Here is a 20,459-nt window from a genome sequence, read left to right on the forward strand (position 1 = left end):
TTTTAAGTTATGTTCATGTGTCACTGGGTTCAATGCAACATCTGCCTTGGGCCTCCTTTCTCAACTTTTTGGAAGAGTTTAGGAAGGATTGCTATTAGTTCTTTAAATGTTTGATAGAATTCAACTGGGAAGCCATCTGGTCCTGAGCTTTTTGTTGATGAAAGACTTTTAATTACTGATTGAATCTCCTTATTTGTTATCGGTCTGTACAGATTTCTAATTTCTTTGTGATTCAGTCCAAGTAGGTTATATGTCTCTAGGAATTCATCCATTTCATCTGAGTTCTCCAATTTATTGGTGTAAAGTTGTTCATGCTAGCCTTTTGTATTCCTTTGTTATTAGTTGTAATGTCTCCTCTTTCATTTCTGATTTTATTTATTTATTTGATACTTTTCTCTTTTTTTCTTATTTAGTCTAGCTAAAAATTGGTCAATTTTGTTTGGCCTTTTAAAAACCAACTTAACTTCATTGATGTTTTCTATTCTATAGTTTATAATTTCTGTTCTGCTCTTCATTAGTTTCTTTCTTCTGTTAACTTTGGGCCTAGTTCTGTTTCTGTTTGCTTGGGTATAACATTTGGTTGTCTATGTAAGATTTCTTTTTTCTGTTTTGATGTAGGCATTTACTGCTGTAAACTTCCTCCTTAGATTTGTCTTTGCTGAACCCATAAGTTTTGGTATATTGTTTTCATTTTTATTTGTCTTAAGCTGTTTTTAAATTTCTCCTTTAATTTCTTCTTAGACCCAGTAGTTGCTCAGGAGAATATTGTTTAATTTCTGCACATTTGTTAATGTTTCCATGATTCCTTCTTTTATTGATGTCTAGTTTCATATAATTGTGGTCAAAAAAGATACCTGATATAATTTTGATCTTATTAAAATTGTCAAAGCTCGTTTTGTGGCCTAACATATGGTCTATCCTGAAGAATGTTCTGTGTGCATTTGAGAAGAATGTATCCTGTTGGGTGAAGTGTTCCATCTATGTCTGTTAGTTCCATCTGGTCTAAAGTGTAGTTGAATTCCCATGTTTCCTTATGGTTTTCTGTCTGGATAATCTGTCTATTGTTGAAAGTAGGGTATTAAAATCTCCTGCTATTATTGTGTTCTAGTTTATGTCTCCTAGATCTCTTAATGTCACTTTTATATTTAGGCACTTTGATGTTTAGGTGCATGTATATTGACAATTGTTAAATTCTCTTGATGAATATGAGCCTTTATCACTGTATAATAACAGTTGATGTCTGTTTTTTGAAGTTTTTGACCTAAAGTTTGTTGTCTGAAATAAAAATATCTACGTCTGTTCTCTTTTGGCTTCCATTTGCTTGGAATGTCTTTTCTCATCCCTTAACTGAGTCTGAGTGTGCTTTAAGGTGAAGTGAATTTTTTGTAGATAGCATGTAATTGGATCCCGTTTTCTTAATCCATTCAGTCACTCTATGTCTTTTGATTGGAGAATTTAATTAATTTACATTCAAAATAATTACTGATATGTGAGGACTTACTGCTGCCATTTTGTTAATTGTTTTCTGGTTGTTGTATAAATCCTTTATTCCTTTCCTCCTCTATTGCTTTCTTTCTTTGTGGCTTGATGGCTTTCTTTAGTGATACATTTTATTTAATTTCTTATCTTTTGCATATCAATTATAGTATTTTGCTTTTCATTTACCCTGATGCTTACATAAATCACCTTATACATACAACTGCTTATTTTAACCAGATAAAAACTTAACTTTAATTGCATATACAAACTATATTTTTATTCCCCTTCCTCCCAGGTTTTATGTTTTCAATGTCACAATTTAAATTTTTTAAATAATTTGTCTCTTAACAAATTATTGTTATATTAGTTGTTTTTAATAGTTTTGCCTTTTAACCTTTATAGTAGCGATGTAATTGATTTACCCATCACCATGATTGTATTAAAATATTTTGGATTTGACAATATTAATCATTTTGGTACTGTTCCATCCTGTCTGGAGATCCTAATTTTCATTACATATCAGCTTTCTTCAGCATGAAGAACTTCTTTTGCCATTTCGGTTCATACCGGTACACTGGCATTCTCAGCTTTCATTTAACTGTGAAATTTATTTTTGAAGAATATTTTCACTGAATAAAGAACTATAGGTTGGTAGTCATAAGAAGTGTCATTCCAGGCTGGATGTGGTGGCTCACCCAGCACTTTGGGAGGCTAAAGTGGGCGGATCACGAGGTCAGGAGATCCAGACCATCCTGGCCAACATGGTGAAACCTGGTCTCTACTAAAGACACACAAAAAATTAGCCAGGCGTGATGGCATGTGCCTGTAGTCCCAGCTGCCCAGGAGGGTGAGGCAGGGGAATCGCCTGAACCCGGTGGGCAGAGGATGCTGTGAACCGAGATCGTGCCACCGCACTACAGCCTTGGTGACAGAGCAAGACTCCGTCTCAAAAAAAAAAAAAAAAAAAGTGTCATTACATTACCTTTTGTCTTGTACTGTTTTTGGTGAGAAGAAAGCATTTCTCCTATGATCATTCTCTCCATGTGACATTTTCCATTTGGACTCTTTTAAAATATTTTACCTTTGTTTTTTTATTGATTTGCTTATAATTTTCTAAGTTTGTATTTTTGTGCATTTGTTCTGTTTGAAATACCTAGAGCTTTGTGGATTTATGAGTTTAAAATTTCTATCAAATTTGGATTTATGGATTTAAATCTTACATAAAATTAGGAAAATCTTGTCATTCTATTATTTTTTCAATTTGTTCATTTTCATTCTCTCTTGCTTCTTTTTCTGAAAGTCCAGTAAAATGGAAGTTATACCACTTAATACTGTCTCACAAGTCACTGATCATTCACTGTTTAATCTTTTTAAATAATTTTTTCTCTCTAAATTTTATTTTGGATAATTGCCATGTATATATCTTCAAGTTCCTGTTTTGTTCTTTAACAAAAAATATTTTTAAAATCTATGCTTTCTATTTAGTTTATTTAAATTTGCTGTATGCTTACTTCTTCTTCTTTTCTTTTCTTTTTTTTTTTTTTTTTTTTTTTTTTTGACAGAGTCTCGTTCTTGTCACCCAGGCTGAAGTGCAGTGCTATGACTGCAGCTCATTACAACCTCTGCTTCCCAGGTTCAAGCCATTCTCTTGCCTCAGCCTCCCTAGTAGCTGCGACTGCAGACACCTGCCGTAATGCCTGGCTAATTTTTGTATTTTTAGTAGAGATGGGGTTTACCATGTTGACCAGGCTGGTCTCGAACTCCTGACCTGTGGTGCTCTGCCCACCTCAGCCTCCCAAAGTGCTGGGATTACAGGCATGAGCCAACGTGCCCAGCCCTGTCTGCTAACTTCTTATTCCATACTTTTCTCTAAATTTTTGAATATATTAATTTACAGATCTTGTTCACTAGTTCTAATATTTGGGTCACATGCAAGTCATTTTAAGTTTACCTTTTTCTGAATTTGGCTACTGTTTTCTTTGCATGTTTAGTAACCTTTGGTTGAATACATAATATTGTGTCTCAAACAGTAAGGACTGGGAATCTCTCTATTTTATTTTCTACGGACACTAGGAGTTTCTATGTCTTGCTGCTGAAGTGAGAAGGGAACTAGTCCAATTTTCACTAAGTTGATCTATAACTGGACTCTGGTGCTAACATTGGGCTCAGTTTTGATTATCCCAGCCCAGAACATGGAGCACTGCCACTGAAGCTGGATTTTACCCATGATGACACCTAGATGGTGTCATCAATGCAACCATCACTGTCACTGCTGTCATTATTGATATTATTAAATTTTAAAAACTATCAATTAGCCTCCAGCTTTGACAGAAAAAAGTTGATTATAAAGGCTGAAACTCAATAAACATTATTTATATATTATAGTTACTTAAATATTATTTATTAGAGACAAATATTTACATTTTCTTTTTTTTCTGTATGAACCATAAGTCATTTGAAAGAAAGTATTTCTAGCATCCTTTCTTATACTCCTACGGTGTCTCATAATAGAACTATAGTTTAGTCTGCTTCATATTTGGACCACGTCTCATTGATAGAACTGTGTGTGTGCTTGTATCTTTCTCTAAAGTTTTCGATTAAGTTTATTATTGTTGAAATAATTGTAGTACTTCTTTTAAAAATGTTATTCTTAATATCTGCTCGTAACTTACTTTTTACTTACTGAAATTAATTTTGCCTTCATACATGTATTTAATCTGGAGCCATCTACTTTTTTAAATGCAGAGGTTTTTTTGTTTTTCAATTCTTGCTGTTTGGCTATTGTACTACCCATTTTATTCTCATGGATTCTTGAGTTAATGTCATCATTTCCAGTATCCTACATAGTTCTTTCACTTGATTTCTCTCTCATTTTATCGAAGTACATCCTTATGTAATTTCCACAGAAATGTTGCATGGCAGTTCCTACATGCTTGAGAAAGCTTTTATATTGCCCTCAGGATTGACTGCATGTTTGGATTAGTATTGCATTTTAGGTTTAAAGCCGTTTTCTTTCATAACAGAAGAATTTGCTAGTCTATCTTTTACTAATGCCCATTGTTGTTTCTGTTTTAAAAACCACTAAGGTCCAATTTTTCTTCCTTTGTAGAAAATTTTTATTTCTTTGAAGGCTATTAAGACCTTCTCTTTATCATTGATATTCTACCCGTATTGGTACCTTTGTTGAGACTTTTAAGATATTTTGACATTGTTTTGAAATTACACAAGTAATAAAAGCATTATCCTTAAAGGAAAACAAAATATCATAGAGAAGTCATTTTTCTCTCCTACTAAATCCTACTCCTGTCTACCTGCCCTTCCTAACCCAATTGCATGAAAATATTTACCTACATTTACATATACATAGAATGTGCATGGTATTGTTTCTACATCGATTTGGATGTGTGTTTGCTTTTGTAAATATTATCACATTGTAGGTGCTTTTCTGCAAGTTGTCTCTGACTCTCAAAACCATGACTGGTGATATGGTTTGGCTCTGTGGTCCCACCCAAATCTCCTCTTGAATTGTAATTGCCACCTGTTGAAGGAGGGACCTGGTGGGACGTGATTGGATCACAGGGGCAGCTTCCCCATGCTGTTCTTGTGAAAGTGAGTTTGTTCTCACCAGAACTGATGGCTTTAAAAAGTGTAGCACTTTCCCTCGCTCACTCTCTCCTGCCGCCAAGCAAGACCTGCCTTGCTTCCCTTTCTGCCATAATGGTAAGTTTCCTGAGGCCTCCTCAGCCATGCGGAACTGTGAGTCAGTTAAACCTCTTTTATTTATAAATGACCAAATCTCAGGTAGTATCTTTATAGCAGTGTGAGAATGGACTAACACAACTGAGATTTATATTATTTCATCCTATCTAACAAATTTATTTTTGCTGTTCCATATATTTTTATAACTGTATTGGGTATTGTATGTTCTCTTTTGTGAATTACCTGGAGTTTTGTTTTTTTTTTTGCTATAAATCTATTGGTTTATTTGTGTTTTATTTTTAATTCATAGAAGTTATTTATATATTATAATTACCAGTCCTTTTTCTATCATACAAATTGTTAATATTTCTTCTGGTAAATTACTTGTTTTTAATGTTTATGTGGTATTATCTTTCTTGTGGAAGATTTTAGTTTTTATGATACCAAATTTGTTAGCTTTTTCCTTTGTGATTTTCTCTTTGCATTTCATTTAAGGCCTATCACATCTTAAGAGATTAAGATATTCTTCGATATTCACTTTAAATATTTTGTAGTTTTCTCCATATTTATACTTATAATTTATTTGAAGTCAGCTTTTGTGAATTCCATAAAGCAGAAATCTAGCTTTATCTCCTCTATAGGTTTCCAATTGTCCCTAGGATTGTATTGAATAGTTGTCTTTCCTCTACTGATTTTGAATGCTGAAGATATCATTTTAAAGGTTTTGAATACATTTTACATGTGTTTTCATAGATATTTATGAGTTGGGTTTCGGGTTCTTTACTTAGCTGTTTTTAATTTGTAACCAAAATAGCAATATACCAATGACCATAGTTATATACTGTGTCTTGCTATTTGGTAAGAAAGAAACCATCCTTTTGAGCCTCTTTTTCTTTTAAATTTCTTTACTATTCTTGAAAATTTAACCTCTCATATGAATCTAGAGTTGAGTGTATGACCACCTAAAAAATCCTGGTGAAATACTGATTGTAATTTAGATGAATTAATATATTAATTTGTGGAAAGTTAACAACTCAACAGTTTTAAGTCTTCCTACCCAGGATTATGAAATATCCCAGTATTTAAGTTTTATTAGAATCACTCAACAAAATTCTATAATTTTCTCCATGAGTGATTTAAACACTTTTGTTTTTTAATTTCTAAATATTTTATAATTTTTGTTTTTACTGTGAATAAGTTCTTTTTACTACTGCATTTTCTAATTGTTATGACCATTATATAGGTCTTTGATTTTTGTATGTTGATCTTAATATTGCCTATGTGTTTAATTACCTGATTTTTTAAATATTTCAGGAAGTAGCTTTATTGATTTTTATAAATGGACAATCATGTTATCCATTAGCAATGATAGTTTTGTCTCTTTTAAACTTTGTTTTATATCTTCTTTTTTTCTTATTTGACTAGAAACTTCAGTGTAGCTTTCAGCAGTATCTACAATGGCAGAAAATATGTGCTGTGCTTGATTTTAAAGAAATGTCTCAAAGGTTTATCCTTACATATATCTTTTGCTGTAGGTTTCCAAGGAATATTTTTTATTCTTTATTTGGTTAAGAAAATGTACATACACATGTATGTGGATACACACATACAGTGTAGATCAAAATGCTAAGTATAATTTTATTCTAAGAGGTGGGATTATGGTTGTTTTCAGTTATTTTTCTTTATTTGCAATTTAAGAAGGTTTTTGGAGAACATCTATTATTTTTGCAAAATAAAACGCCATTTTGAAAAAAAAAGCATGTAAAACTGTATTATGCATCCTAAGCTACCAGAAAAGGCCCAATTCTCAATGGCATAATCTTTAACTATTTGTTTTATGATAAGATTTCTCAAAGTTTGTTCCTCAGGATGTTATTTATTATTCTTTGTAAAAAAAAAGTGTCACCTAATAAATGTGAAGCAAAACAAAGTTAAATATGATTTCTTTAATTCAAGATTTCTTGAAATCTTTAATGTACAAACGTAAAGAGTGAAACTCCAACAGGAGAAAACAGAATCTGGCATATTTTTCAGGAGCATCTTTTAACAATTATGTCATTTTTCTCCATTATTCAGTGGACTTTTCATGTTGTTGCTATTCATAAAACAAAATAAAACTCAGTGCTATATGTGTCTGCTTGAGCACAGTTTACTTCAGAAACACTTATGTAATAAAGATTTGTATGAATAGCTCTCTGTAGGGAGCTTTATACTTACTTGTCTTAGAAAGCAAACCAACTAAGCCAAAAAATTAGTCAATTTTGTTCTGCCCTCTAGAGCATCGGGTTAGGTAGCAAGGATAAAGAACTAGTTTTCATAGTGTTAAAAAATGAGTGACTCTCAAGGAATTTTCATTCTACCGAGATATGTGCCAAGTGTCTTCCTCTTGATTCGAGGATATAAGACCACTAATAGCACTATTCCTTTTTACCAAATGAGGAAACAGAGACACAGATGAATTGGTGATGAGTCCAAGTTCATGCAAATTGGAATGTCAGTTGGGAACAGAACAGATTCATTTGACTACACTTCCAGCACTGTATTTAATTGACCTAACTTCCTTTCTTGCACAGTAGATATAAATAAGAGATTAACTGTTGGGAAGGGAAAAGTGAGGGAGTAGGAGCTAAGTATTTTGGAATATCAAAATAATTTAATTGGATCCCAAATGAATTAAGATGTGTGGGAGTTCATATTATACTCCAAATATCAAGCCTGCATAAGGCTAATTTAAAAATGATTTAAATGAACAAAATAGAATAACTGTCTCATGCTAATAAAAAGAATGCCAAAAAAATCACAATAAATATGCTGAAAATAACCTTATTCCTATCAAACCACAATTATTAAACTTCGATTTCAACAAGGTAGGTAAATTGAAAATCTATTCAAAGTATAAAAATGATAGATATCTATATCTAATTTGAAATGTATTATAAGTATTACTGAACACAGAGTAAATCTGTTGGTGTGGTTCATTTTAATGACCAAATATTTCTGAAGGTCCTTGTTTTTGCCAACCAATGGGTATGTACACATTAAATGGCCTCTAGAGAAGTCTGCAGAATTAGCCATGTCACCTTCTCTTTGTAAAACCTGAATGCAGAGGGAGAAGGCCCGGTTCTCTTTTTGATTTCTCCTTTCTTTTATCTGCTTCTTTCCGAAATTTTTAAGGGTCTCCCTTATGACCTCTAAGAGCTCAGTGAACAATTCTTTTCTCTTCTTTCTCTCTCTGTCTTTTGAGACAGATTCTCACTCTGTCACCCAGGCTAGAGGGCAGTGGTCCAATCTCAGCTCACTGCAACCTCCACCTTCTGGGCTCAAGCAATTCTGCCTCAGCCTCCTGAGTACCTGGGACTACAGGCGTGTGCCACCATGCCTGGCTAATTTTTGTGTTTAGTACAGACAGGGTTTCACTATGTTGGCCAGGCTGGTCTTGAACTCTTGACTTCAAGTGGTCCACCCACCTTGTCTTACCAAAGTGCTGGGATTACAGGTGTGAGCCAGCCTCTTTGTTCTCTTTAAAGGATCTGTAATACAGTATTACTGTTTGCTCCTTTCTTGGGAGGCAGCTAGTACTAAAGAGTATAGTCTTGAGCAAGTTGGTATGCACCTGCAAATTCTCCATAGTAACAGCTGACTTTTGGGATTATAATAAGTGAATGATGCACGGAATTGAAGCCAGTATATAATTTTGGTGTTTTCCTGGGAAGGAAAGAGGAAAAATCAGGACAAAGCAAAAGAATGCTTTTGTTTCTCTCCTGATTTATGGGTTTCTTGCTTTGGCGTTCAGATATTCTGACCTTTATGTACAGGATTTTTATAGATTAATTGCTCTAACACTCTCTAGTTGAGAAGTTCATCCACTTCTGAGTATGTCAAAGCATCTAGCTACCTGTTCCACTTTTTTTTTCTTTTTTTGAGTCAAGACCTCGCTCTATCACCAGGCTGGAGTTCAGTGGTGAGATCATAGCTTACTGCAGCCTCCAACTTGTGGGCTCAAGTGATTCTCCCACCTCAGCCTCCCAAGTAGCTGATATTACAGGCACACACACTCTGCTAATTTTTATATTTTTGTACAGATGGGGGTCAGGCTACGTTGCTCAGGCTGGTCTCAAACTCCTGGCCTCAAGTGATTCATCTTCCCTGGCTTCCCAAGGTGCTAAGATTACAGATGTGAGCCACTGTACCCTGTCCTAAATCACTCTTTTTTTTTTTTTTAAATGGATCCTCGCTCTGTCACCCAGACTGGAGTGGAGGGGTGGGATCTTGGCTCAATGCAACCTTTGTCTCCCAGATTCAAGCAATCCTCCCACCTCAGCCTCTCAAATACTAAGACCGCAGACATGTGTCACCATACCCAGCTAATTTTTCATATTTTTGGTAGAGACGGTTTTCACTATATTTCTCAGGCTAGTCTTGAATTCTTGCGCTAAAGCAATCTTCCCACCTTAGCCTGTCAAAGTGCTGGGATAACAGGCATGAGCCACTGTTCCCAGCCTCTGTATCACTCTTGATGCTGGAATGGACTCCCCTGTCTCTTCAACAATTGAATGTCACCTGAGAATTCTCAGACTTCAGGCTTCAAAAAGAAAACCCATTAGAGAGAGTGACGGAGAAGGACTGAGCGGAGATTTAAAGCACTGAACAATTTCTCCCCATTCTTTCCTTGAACAAGTGGTAGGGTTAATGAGTAAACAAGGAAGTGGTTAAGAATAAGGATATTTTGTAACCCTTAGCTCCTGAAAGTGCAGGATATAGGATGACCTGCCTCAGAAGCAACTTCAGTTTCTAATTAAGGAATCTGGTTCCTTCTCTGCTCAGTTCCTTTTCTCTCTTTCCTTAGTGAATTCCAAGAATGATTTGCTTGGCTTAAATGAAAGGCACATTTTAATATCTGTTTATGTTGACAGTCTGACTTTTATGCCCAATGAACTTTTGTCACTATAGTAATTATTCATATCATTAAGTATGAGTTGGATTCACTTTGTTATAAACTACATGTGATAATTGTGCTGGGCTTTATTTAAATGAAATTAATGATGTTTCTTATAAAATATGACCATTTGACTTTTAAAATTTTGAGGGCATTTGAGAAGTTGGTAATAGTTAAAATTATTTCAGTAAAATGCTAAATACAACTATGACTAAAGTAATTCGTTCACTCACTCAGTGAACACTTATTCAACACCTGGCACTGTTTTAGGAGATAACAATACAGAGATGAAAGCCATGGCTCCGCCTTCTAGAAGCTAACAGTTTAGGATGGGAAACAAGTAAATAGACAGTTGTTATAACAAAATGACAGGTACTAGATAAGCATGTGTGAGGGGACTCTCATCCACACTGAGGCGCAGGACTTGGCAAGATCAGGCAGGCTTCCTAAGTAGATAACACGGGAGCTGAATCCCAGGTGACTTGTAAGAGTTAAGCTGGTAGAGAAATGGGGAAAGGGAGATCTAGGCAAGAAAAGAGCCTCAAGGGCCTAGAAGCAAGAAGGGACATGGTAGAGTTAGAGAACTTCATGAGGTTCAATGTGTGCACAGACTAGTACGTGGTGATGAGAGTAGGAACCATGTGGCAGAGTAGGTGGGAGCCACATCATAGAGAACTTTGGATGTCTCATGCTTAGCAGGAAAGAACAATCCATGTCACAGGTGTTTCTGTTTATTGACCAGTTGCTAGTTTTTTATGTAATGTCTTTTCATTGCGGAAAGTATTAATATTTACTGAGCTTTAACTTTGTGCCTACAATTATGCTATGCCTAGTGAGGAATATATCTTCTATGAGGAGGTCTCAAGTCATTACCTGACTTTTTTTTTTTGGAGATGGAGTTTCACTGTTGTTACCCAGGCTGGAGTGCAATGGCGCTATCTTGGCTCACCACAACCTCTACCTCCTGGGTTCAAGCAATTCTCCTGCCTCAGCCGCCTGAGTAGTTGGGACTACAAGCGTGTGCCACCATGCCCAGCTAATTTTTGTATTTTTAGTAGAGACAGGGTTTCACCACGTTGACCATGATGGTCTCCATCGCCTGACCTCGTGATCCACCCGCCTCGGCCTCCCAAAGTGCTAGGATTATAGGCGTGAGCCGCCGCGCTTGACCTGACGTAGTTTTTTTGATACATGATGTATAATTTAAGAAGCTATAGCTACTGCAGTATAAACATACTTTCCCCTATTACATGTTGTATATTTTAAAGAAAAATCTGTCTTCCTATCAATTGAAATACATCGAGGGTTTCTACTGAAATTGATCAGGGTCTTTCTAATACGAAGCAGGTATGAAGCACTTAGTTCTTGTAGCTCTGCTTTTCTGTTAATTAGAGCATAGAGTCTCTAAAGTACAGGAGGAAAGACAGGAGATTTAAGAATCTCCAGAGGTACACATTTTATGGAGTCTCCAAGATGGACTGAGATGCTTGTAAATTAGGAAGAGATGATCTTGTAATGCTGACCCACGGTAGAGAAGAGGCAGCATCCCTTGCTTGGCAGGTTCTACTTCACATCCTCATGCCGTCATGGTTCTGCTTTTGATTTTGGTGGCAAGGCAATCTAGTAATCATTCTGCTGGATACCATCCACTTGGAAACTGTTCTGGCAGCCTAAAGAGTTGGAGAAGTCCCACCTTAGTTGTGAACTTCCTGATACTGATATTCTATAGCATCACTGGGTGGTTGTTTATTGAGAAGCGACTTTACAACAGATGCTTTGTATATGTTATTTTTAAACTTCATAACAGCATTGCACAAACCTTAATTTGCAGATTAAGAAACCATGGCGGTGAAAGGCTAAGTAATGGTCTGTCTGATTCTGAAGCCATGCTTCTACTGTACCACATGTATTCTGACAAGGAAAGTTGATTCTGCACAGGTCAGGTGGGTCCTTCTTTACCATATTAAAGCGTTTGTGGGTTTTTTCATTTAAGTAACTACTTTTTTGAGATATGATTCACATACCATGGCATTAACCTTTTTAAAGTGTACAACTGAGTGGCGTTTAGTATATTAACAGGATTGTGTAACTATTACCACTATCTAATTTAAGAACATTGTCACCTCCAAGAGGAACATCATACCTCTTAGCAGTCACTCCCCATTCCCTTTCATCCCCTAGCTCCTGAAAGCCACTAATTTGCTTTCTGCCTCTGTTGATTTGTCTCTATTTGAAGCATGTTATATAACTCAAATCAGCCGGTTTGTGGCCTTTTGTGCCTGGCTTTTTTCCTAATTATGATGTTTTCAAGGTCCATCTAAGGTCCATACATAGCATGTATCAGTACTTCCTTTTTTTCCTATGGCTGAATAATATTCCCTTGTGTGGGTATACCACATATTTGTTTTTTGTCTCACCTGTTGATGGACATTTGGGTTGTTTCTACATTTTGGGTATTTTGAATAATACTGCTGCGGCTTTGTGGTTTTAGACTGCGCTAGGAGCACCTAGGACACAGCACATTTTATTGTAATTACCTACTGTTTTGTCTTTTACTCTTGAGGTTCTGCAAGCTCTGTAAGTGCAAGAAGCATATTTGTCTTGTTGGTCATTATATCAAACGCAGTATATTCTGCGAGGAATGTTTGAATGAATAAATTAAGGAAGGCAGTTCTATAGCTCTAGGTGAGGACTTTGAACTGCTCGTCTAGTTTGCCTTGCATCACTTCACTGAGGGCTGTATCCCTCACTCTTAAGAATGTGTGTTTTGGGGTGAAGATAATGCTGTAGATTTTCCCTGACATTTTTGATTACTGGGAGAGTGGAGGTTACAATGATATAGCAGCCTTATAATTTGTTTGGTTGAGTTGAGTGTTATCACCTATCAACAAAAGTCAGAGGAAAGCTAAATTTGTTTTGACAGCTTGTGCTGGGAGCACTTGGGACATTTATTAGTAAGGGAAGTAGACCATGATCCCCAGTTTGTCTGTTGTCTTGCCCATTAAACTTGCCTACTTGGGCATGTGTCACTATCCCACAGTGGGATTCTTCCCACTGGGGACACTAAAGAAATCCATCAATGTTAAATCACTTTTTTGCTTTTCCTCTTTCACCCCTTCTTTGCCTAACTCTTCCTTGCTCTTCTCTGAACTTGTTCAGGAAGATTTTCTGAGTTTAGTGCCAAATGCTGTGTAACTTCCCAATTCTCTCTTGTAAAAATAGGAGGGCATAGTCATGCTATGTATTCGTTACTTCAAATAAAACCTTGGATGTTGGGGCGTGCCTTTCTTATGGGATGCTTTGCTCAATTGCTTTTATCTATTTCCCTGTCTTGAATCTAGCAAGAGCACCTGAGAAATACTGGGCACCGGGAAGGCCTGTGATGGCAACTCGGAACGTGGCAAGTGCTCTGGCAGTCACTGCATTCCCCCTCCCTCCTGCATCTGCCTACTCCTTAGCCTAGTGAGAATGACAGGAAGAGGGAAGGGAGCTGCCAGGTTTCCTGTATGCATGTCTGTGGGAGGGAGACGAAGAGGGCTGGCAGCCACGAACCAAGTGGGCTCCATTCCATCTATCTTTTCTGATTAAAGTGAGGCAGATTCAGGCTGCTGCCTGTGAGCTGTGGTGGGAGCCATAGCTACAAGATAATTCCTGGAATGACTGTTCTAGACATTGCACCCATTTCTACCCTGAAGCAACTTACAGACTGAGGGGGTTGAGAAGTCTAGAGCTGTTTGTAGTGTATGTGTGGTATTTGGATGATAAACTTCAAAGAAAATACTGTGAAAATATAAATAAAGATGTCCTTAAAAGTATAAAGTGTTTTTGGTGTGGCATCCCATAACTTCAATTTTTATGCTATTTTATTGCTGTTGATATCTCCCATTTGGGGAAATATGAGTTTAACTTCCAAGTAGTTGTCAATAAAGGCTATGAAGTAAAGATCCAATGAATGTATTAATTCTGTGCCTGATGATTGCAACTGATTCCAGATCCTTCTGGATGGTTCCATGAACATCCTTTTTAATATGAATTCCTGCTTTCTCAGATTAGTCAGAAGAGGACTGTCAAAAATCTGAGTAGCAATCACTGTGACACAAAAATGGGTCTGGGCCTCCATGGTAAAATTTCTGGGACCCAAGTTCCCAACCTCCCTGCACCCCTAGCATCATCCTGGCATGGTTTATCAGTTTTTCTTGGAACAAATAAAATTACGCTGTGTGTACCAGTGTTAATCTCTGCTCAGCCACAGAGAGTGTTTATGGCTGCAACCCTTTTGCGTCTGGTTTCATAAAGATGTTCCTGCCATGTCTGGGAGAATCACTGCCCTTCCTGTTGCCGTGGGTGATGAACCTGTGTTCTTTCAGTCATTGCTGTTGCTTCCATGGTCACTTTAAGAGCTGTCAAAGCAAAAAAGTGTGCACCAGTAAAAATTTTGTTTTTATCTTCTACTCCATTACCCAGAGCTCTTTTATTGTTACAACTTTTTTTTTTAAATTAAACTTTTAAATCAGGCTCCCTCTTTCTTGAGAAATTTGAAATAGATTCTTGAGGGATATATCAAAGGATATTTTGGAAATGTTCTATGTTGCTTCTCAAAGTCATCTTCTTTAGTGATTAGGGTCCCAGGATAGATACCAGGTCCTTCAACTCTTTCATATATCAGTGTAAATTCACTTATCTTTTAAAAATAACTTAATATCTCACATTGAACACATTACACTCCTTAGTACCATTCTTCCTAAGGTGGTGAGGAAAGACTACCAGGTGCTCATAAACAGGATTGTCATGGCTTTACTTGGTTTGTCAGTTAGGATAAACTATTTTATATTACTGTAATAGCCAAAAAGTCTTAGTGCCTTAAAAGAAACCAAAAAAAGTTTATTTCATTTTTATATTCTGCTCCCCAAAATGATTGCACTGTAGTTATTTTGAGGTTCAGACTGATAAGAGACTTCATCTTATGATGTTTTCATCTCACCATAATGTTCAGGGTTTGCTGTGGTAGTGGAAAAGAACAGGTGAATGCAACTGTTAAATATTTCCATCAGAAAGTGAAACAAGTCACCCCTGCTCACTTTATTCAGCCAAAGTAAGTCCTGTGGCTGCACATCACTTCAAAAGTAAGAGGGCCAGTAATCCTGGTGAATTCTGGAAGTGAGAGGATGGTGGCATAGCCAGCAAGTAAGTTGAAAAGAAGTTTGAGTGGATTTAAAGCTATATATGATAAGCCCAGAATGCCCACAAACGATTTTCTCCTTATAACATTTATTGTTTCTTTCAAGGGAACCAAAGGAAACAAATCACTAAAGATAAATTCTGTAACTAAATGATGCTGTCACGTGAGTCAAGTGAATTGGAGGCTCACTTCTTACTGAGCGTGTGGAATGCCACAGGAGTAGCTAGAGTGATAGAACTGAGCCAGTGGGACCAGTCTGCCAGGCCTCTCACATTCTGCTGCCATCGAGGGATTTCCGGAGGACGTGGGAATCACTGAATGCACTTGAGGTCCCATGTGCTACATCTGCCTGGTGAGCATGCACCATCTGCCTGGAGGAAGGACGGCCCTCTCTGTGGGTTTGAAGCAGGAGTCCGTGGTGAACATGAGGCCAATACACAGCCACTTAGGCAGTGAGTTCGTGAGAGTTGTATGACACATCTTCTGTGACATGTTTTGAGTAAAACCAAACATAGGAAAAATACCTCTAAAATTGGACAGAATTTTCAACCTTTGCCTTATACTTCTCTAAGCACTTTTATTATTATAAGCTATTTCATTTGGTGTTTAAAAAAAAAGTATGAAAATCAGTTTTTGCTTCTTTGCCTGCTTCAACTACTTAGCACTTACCATCATCTAACATTTAAATATTTTACTGATTGTCTCTCTTACCCACTATAATTCAACCCCCTTAAGGGCATTTTTACTCAATTATTATATCTTCAGAACTGGGAACAGTGCCTGGCATAGGGTAGGTTCTCCTCAAGTGTTTATTAAAGAGATGAATGAGTAATTGTGATGTTTATTGAAGCTAGTTTCACAGCACAGTGATGTCTTAAAAACATATGTTTGCTTATTACATTATTCCATCACATGTTTACTTATTACATTATTACTTTATTCTGTGTTAAAAACTTACAAATTATGGAAAGTAGTTTTCCACTTTACCTTCTTTGATGATTTGATATTTTTTGAGCACTCACAATGTGCCAGGCGTCGTTTACATTGGTGAGTAAAACAAAGATCCCTGACCTCATGGAGCTTTAGATTTCCAGGGGTTGGAGGTAGAGGGAGATAATACACATAACACATACTTATATAACTTGGAAAGTGATAAATGCTAATATATAAAATAGAAAGCAACAGTAGGTGAAGGCGTTTGGAAGTGCAGGAGGCATTGATTTGGGTGGTCAGGGGAAGCCTCATTGACTAGGTAAGATTCAAATATAGAACTCAAAGAGGTAAGAGAGGTAGCCTGTGAACAGGGTGGGAGTGAAGTGTGAGTATGGTGGGGAGGTTCCAGGGAGAGGTGATGGCTGGGGATGTGATTTGGGACTAAGGCAGGAAGCTTGAAAAATAATGAGGAGGCCACTGTGTCTGATAATGAGAAGGGAGGGGTATAAAGTAGCCGGAGGTGGACTCGGATAGGGCCTTGTAAGTCACTCTAAGTACTTTAGCTTTTACTCTGAGTGAAGTGATTATATCTACATCTATATCTATCTATCTGTCTATCTAATCTATCTATCTATCTATCTATATATATGAGGGTTTTTTTTTTTTTTTTTTTTTTTTTTTTTTTTTGAGACGGAGTTTCACTCATGTTACCCAGGCTGGAGTGCAATGGCGCGATCTCAGCTCACCGCAACCTCTGCCTCCTGGGTTCAGGCAATTATTCTGCCTCAGCCTCCTGAGTAGCTGGGATTACAGGCACGTGCCACCATGCCCAGCTGATTTTTTGTATTTTTTTAGTAGAGACGGGGTTTCACCATGTTGACCAGGATGGTCTCGATCTCTTGACCTCGTGATCCACCCACCTCGGCCTCCCAAAGTGCTGGGATTACAGGCTTGAGCCACCGCGCCTTGAGACAGAGTTTCACTCTTGTTGCCCAGGCTGGAGTGCAATGGCGCAATCTCGGCTCACTCGAACCTCCGCCTCCCGGGTTCAAGCCATTCTTCTGCCTCAGCCTCCCGAGTAGCTGGGAATATAGGCGCTCACCACCACGCCCAGCTAACTTCTGTATTTTTAGTGGAGACGGGGTTTCACCATGTTGGCAGGGATGGTCTCGATCTCTTGACCTCGCGATCTGCCCACCTCCGCCTCCTAAAGTGATGAGATTACAGGCCTGAGCCACCGCACCCAGCCGAAGTGAGATATTTTTACAGGACTTGGAATAGAGGAATAACAGGATTTGACATAGATAAACATCCATCTCGTGGCATCGTTAAGAATGTTAAGAATTGCCAGCGGTGACCCCATAGCTGAATCCAGGCTAGAGACAATGATGGCTTAGACAAAGATGGTGGTGGAAGCGGTGTGAAGTGGTCAGATTCTGCAGATGTTTTCTAAACTCATGTCTGGTAGCTGCTTCCTGCCCTGCCGAGGTGTAGGCAGGGCTACATTTAGACGCACATTTAGTGAAGCCCTCCTCTGCTTTCCGTTCTCAGCTCCTCTCACGGTACGCTGCACCCTCCCCAGGGGAAAACCCTTCCTCTCTTCTAGTTGTGTCATGTCCCTGGTACTTCTTTCTGTATCAAACCACAGCACTTAGTAAAGGATTATGGTTTGAAGCTAATTTATATTTTCAGCCTTTACTACCTAGATGTTTAATAGAAAATGCATGCTGTCTCCTTTTCAAGACATTTTAGCCATCATGTGTATGAAAGGAGGAGTCCAACTATCCTGGTTTAATCGACTGTTGTTTCTCATTTTTTAGGTTTGGATTCTTGAATCACAATAGTTGCTGTATGGTGGGGGGACTGTAAAACATTCCCAACTTCATCTTCTTCCCGTCATAAGAGAAAGGTCTGAGGAGTAAGCCTTGCAGGGGCTTGTTATCCTGGGCAGATAACCAGGACTAGAGCACAATGAAGCTGGGGTTTGTTTCTCTCAGGGAAGAGGGACCAGCAGATCTTTTCCCTTCAACTTACTCACATCTCCTCCCTCAACTCCCTTTTCTATCTTTTCTTCCCCTTTCTTTTTCCTTTCTTCTTCCTTTCTTCCTACTTACCAGATCAAAAATAAAATCTTAACCTTTTATAATTATTTTTTTAATGTAGAGCACTTTATCTCTGAAATCTTCATGGTCTCACTTTCTTTCACAGTGAGATATTTTTCTTAAGTAAAGGTAGCTTCCTTAAGAAGAAGACTTTTGATGTCAGGAGGTACTATAACAATTTTTTTCTAATCTCATTACGTGTGTCAATTAATATAAAATAATCTATTTTCCCCCTCCCTTCCTCCCTCCCTCACTATCTCCCTTCCTTCCTTCCTTTTTCCCATTATTGTTTCTTTCTCATTCAGATGAACCAGAAATTGAAAGTGTCAACTAAGTTGGTAAAATTGTTTAGTGGCAGAATTAACACTGAAAATTCTTTCTGACTTTGTATGCATTTTAAAAGTTAGAACTGGTGCTCTACAAAGCCTAAGATTTGCAAATCATAATTGTGGGGCCACATCAGGTTACTATAAAATTAAAGGGAAAGTGACTGAGGTTTGAAGTTGTGTTGCTGCAAGTGGAACAGGCATGGTGATTTACTACCGGACCTTGCTCAAGTAACACTGAAAAATGAGAATCATTCCTAAATGCTGTTTATTAATGCAACAGGTTTTTCTCTGGGCAAAACTTAATAGGATCAAATATAAACTTTTAGATACTTAAATATTGTGATGAAATCACATACTTCCTCCACATACTTCTTTGAGCACAAATGAGCCCAGTTTTTCTTCAGTGGGACTACATTAGTTTCCTGTGGTTGATATAAGAAATTACCATGACATTGAGAGTATAAAATGATAAAAACATATTCTCTCAAAGTTCTGTAGGTCAGAATTTCAAAATCAAGCACCACCAGGGCTAAGCTCATTCTGGAAGCTCTAGGAAAGAAACCTTAGCTGGACTCTCCCAGCCTCTGGTGGCCGCCAGCAGTGCTTGGTGTTCTTGGTGTATAATGATATCACTCCCATCTCTGCTCCTGTCTGCCACATATTCTCCTGCGCATGCTCAATCTCCTTCTGCCTCTCTCTCATATGGACACTTATGATGGCAATTATAGTCCACCCAAAGAATCTAGGATAATCACCTTTCCTTGAGATCCTCAATGTAATCACATCTTCCAAGACTCTTTTTTACAAATAGGGTAAGATGGACAGTTTCCAAAGATTCCAATGTGATTACCTTTGGGGTCATAATGTAGCCCACTGCAAGACCTTAACTCAAACACTGCCTTCATCTCCCCTCTTTCCTGATCTCTTTCACAGATTTCTAAAACCATAGTACATTGTTTTCTGTCATAATTAGTGCTCTTTATTATACATGAATATATTCCTTTTATAAATTACAGAGGCCTTATTTTCTGATGTTCTAAAGCAGGGGTTGCCGAGCTAGTTCCATAAAGGACCAGATAGTAAATAGTTTAGGCTTCTGTGCCCTGTAGTCTCTGTTGCAACTATTCAACTATGCCCTTGCAACAGGAAAGGAGCTATAATCAATAGTAAATAAATAAGTGTGGCTGTGTTTCAGTGGAACAAAACCAAAACCAGATTAGTCATGCTGGCTTTAATTTGCTGACCCCAGTCCTAAAATCATCTCTGTGTCTCATTTATTATTTCTATTTCAGCGTATGAAGTTTTGATGTTATGTTTTAATGAGTCCTCTATTAAAGACATCACAGTCTATATATTTGTAAGATTTTTCCTACATCAAACCAAAACATTTCCACAGAGAGTCAATGAATTGTAGTTTGGTACTGCTTACATCACAAATTTAAAGCTTTCTTTTTTCTTACGGCTATACTTTCTTGATCTCCATCTAGTTACACAATCATTAATTTAGCAAGTATTTATTATTGTGATTATTCTAGATACCAAACATGTGTTCAAAACTGAGGTCTACGTGACTGGAGGTCCTCATGACATGAGGTCCACATGTTCGACGTGAAGAAGGGATTGAAGTTGGGGTGATTGTTTTTGGGATGCTTAGGAGACAAGGTCATCAAGACTTAGGGTGAGTGAGATATGGGGCTGAGGAAGAAGATCTCAAGGATGACTCCTGTGTTTCTGACTTGCCTATGTCTAGAGAGCGTCTTCATCCTTAGATGAAGCATGTGGGAAGCAGAAGGTTTGATGGG

This window comes from Sapajus apella, unplaced genomic scaffold (assembly GCF_009761245.1).
Source record: "Sapajus apella isolate SASKATOON/1434 unplaced genomic scaffold, GSC_monkey_1.0 scaffold42, whole genome shotgun sequence".
NCBI classification, from domain to species: Eukaryota; Metazoa; Chordata; class Mammalia; order Primates; family Cebidae; genus Sapajus; species Sapajus apella.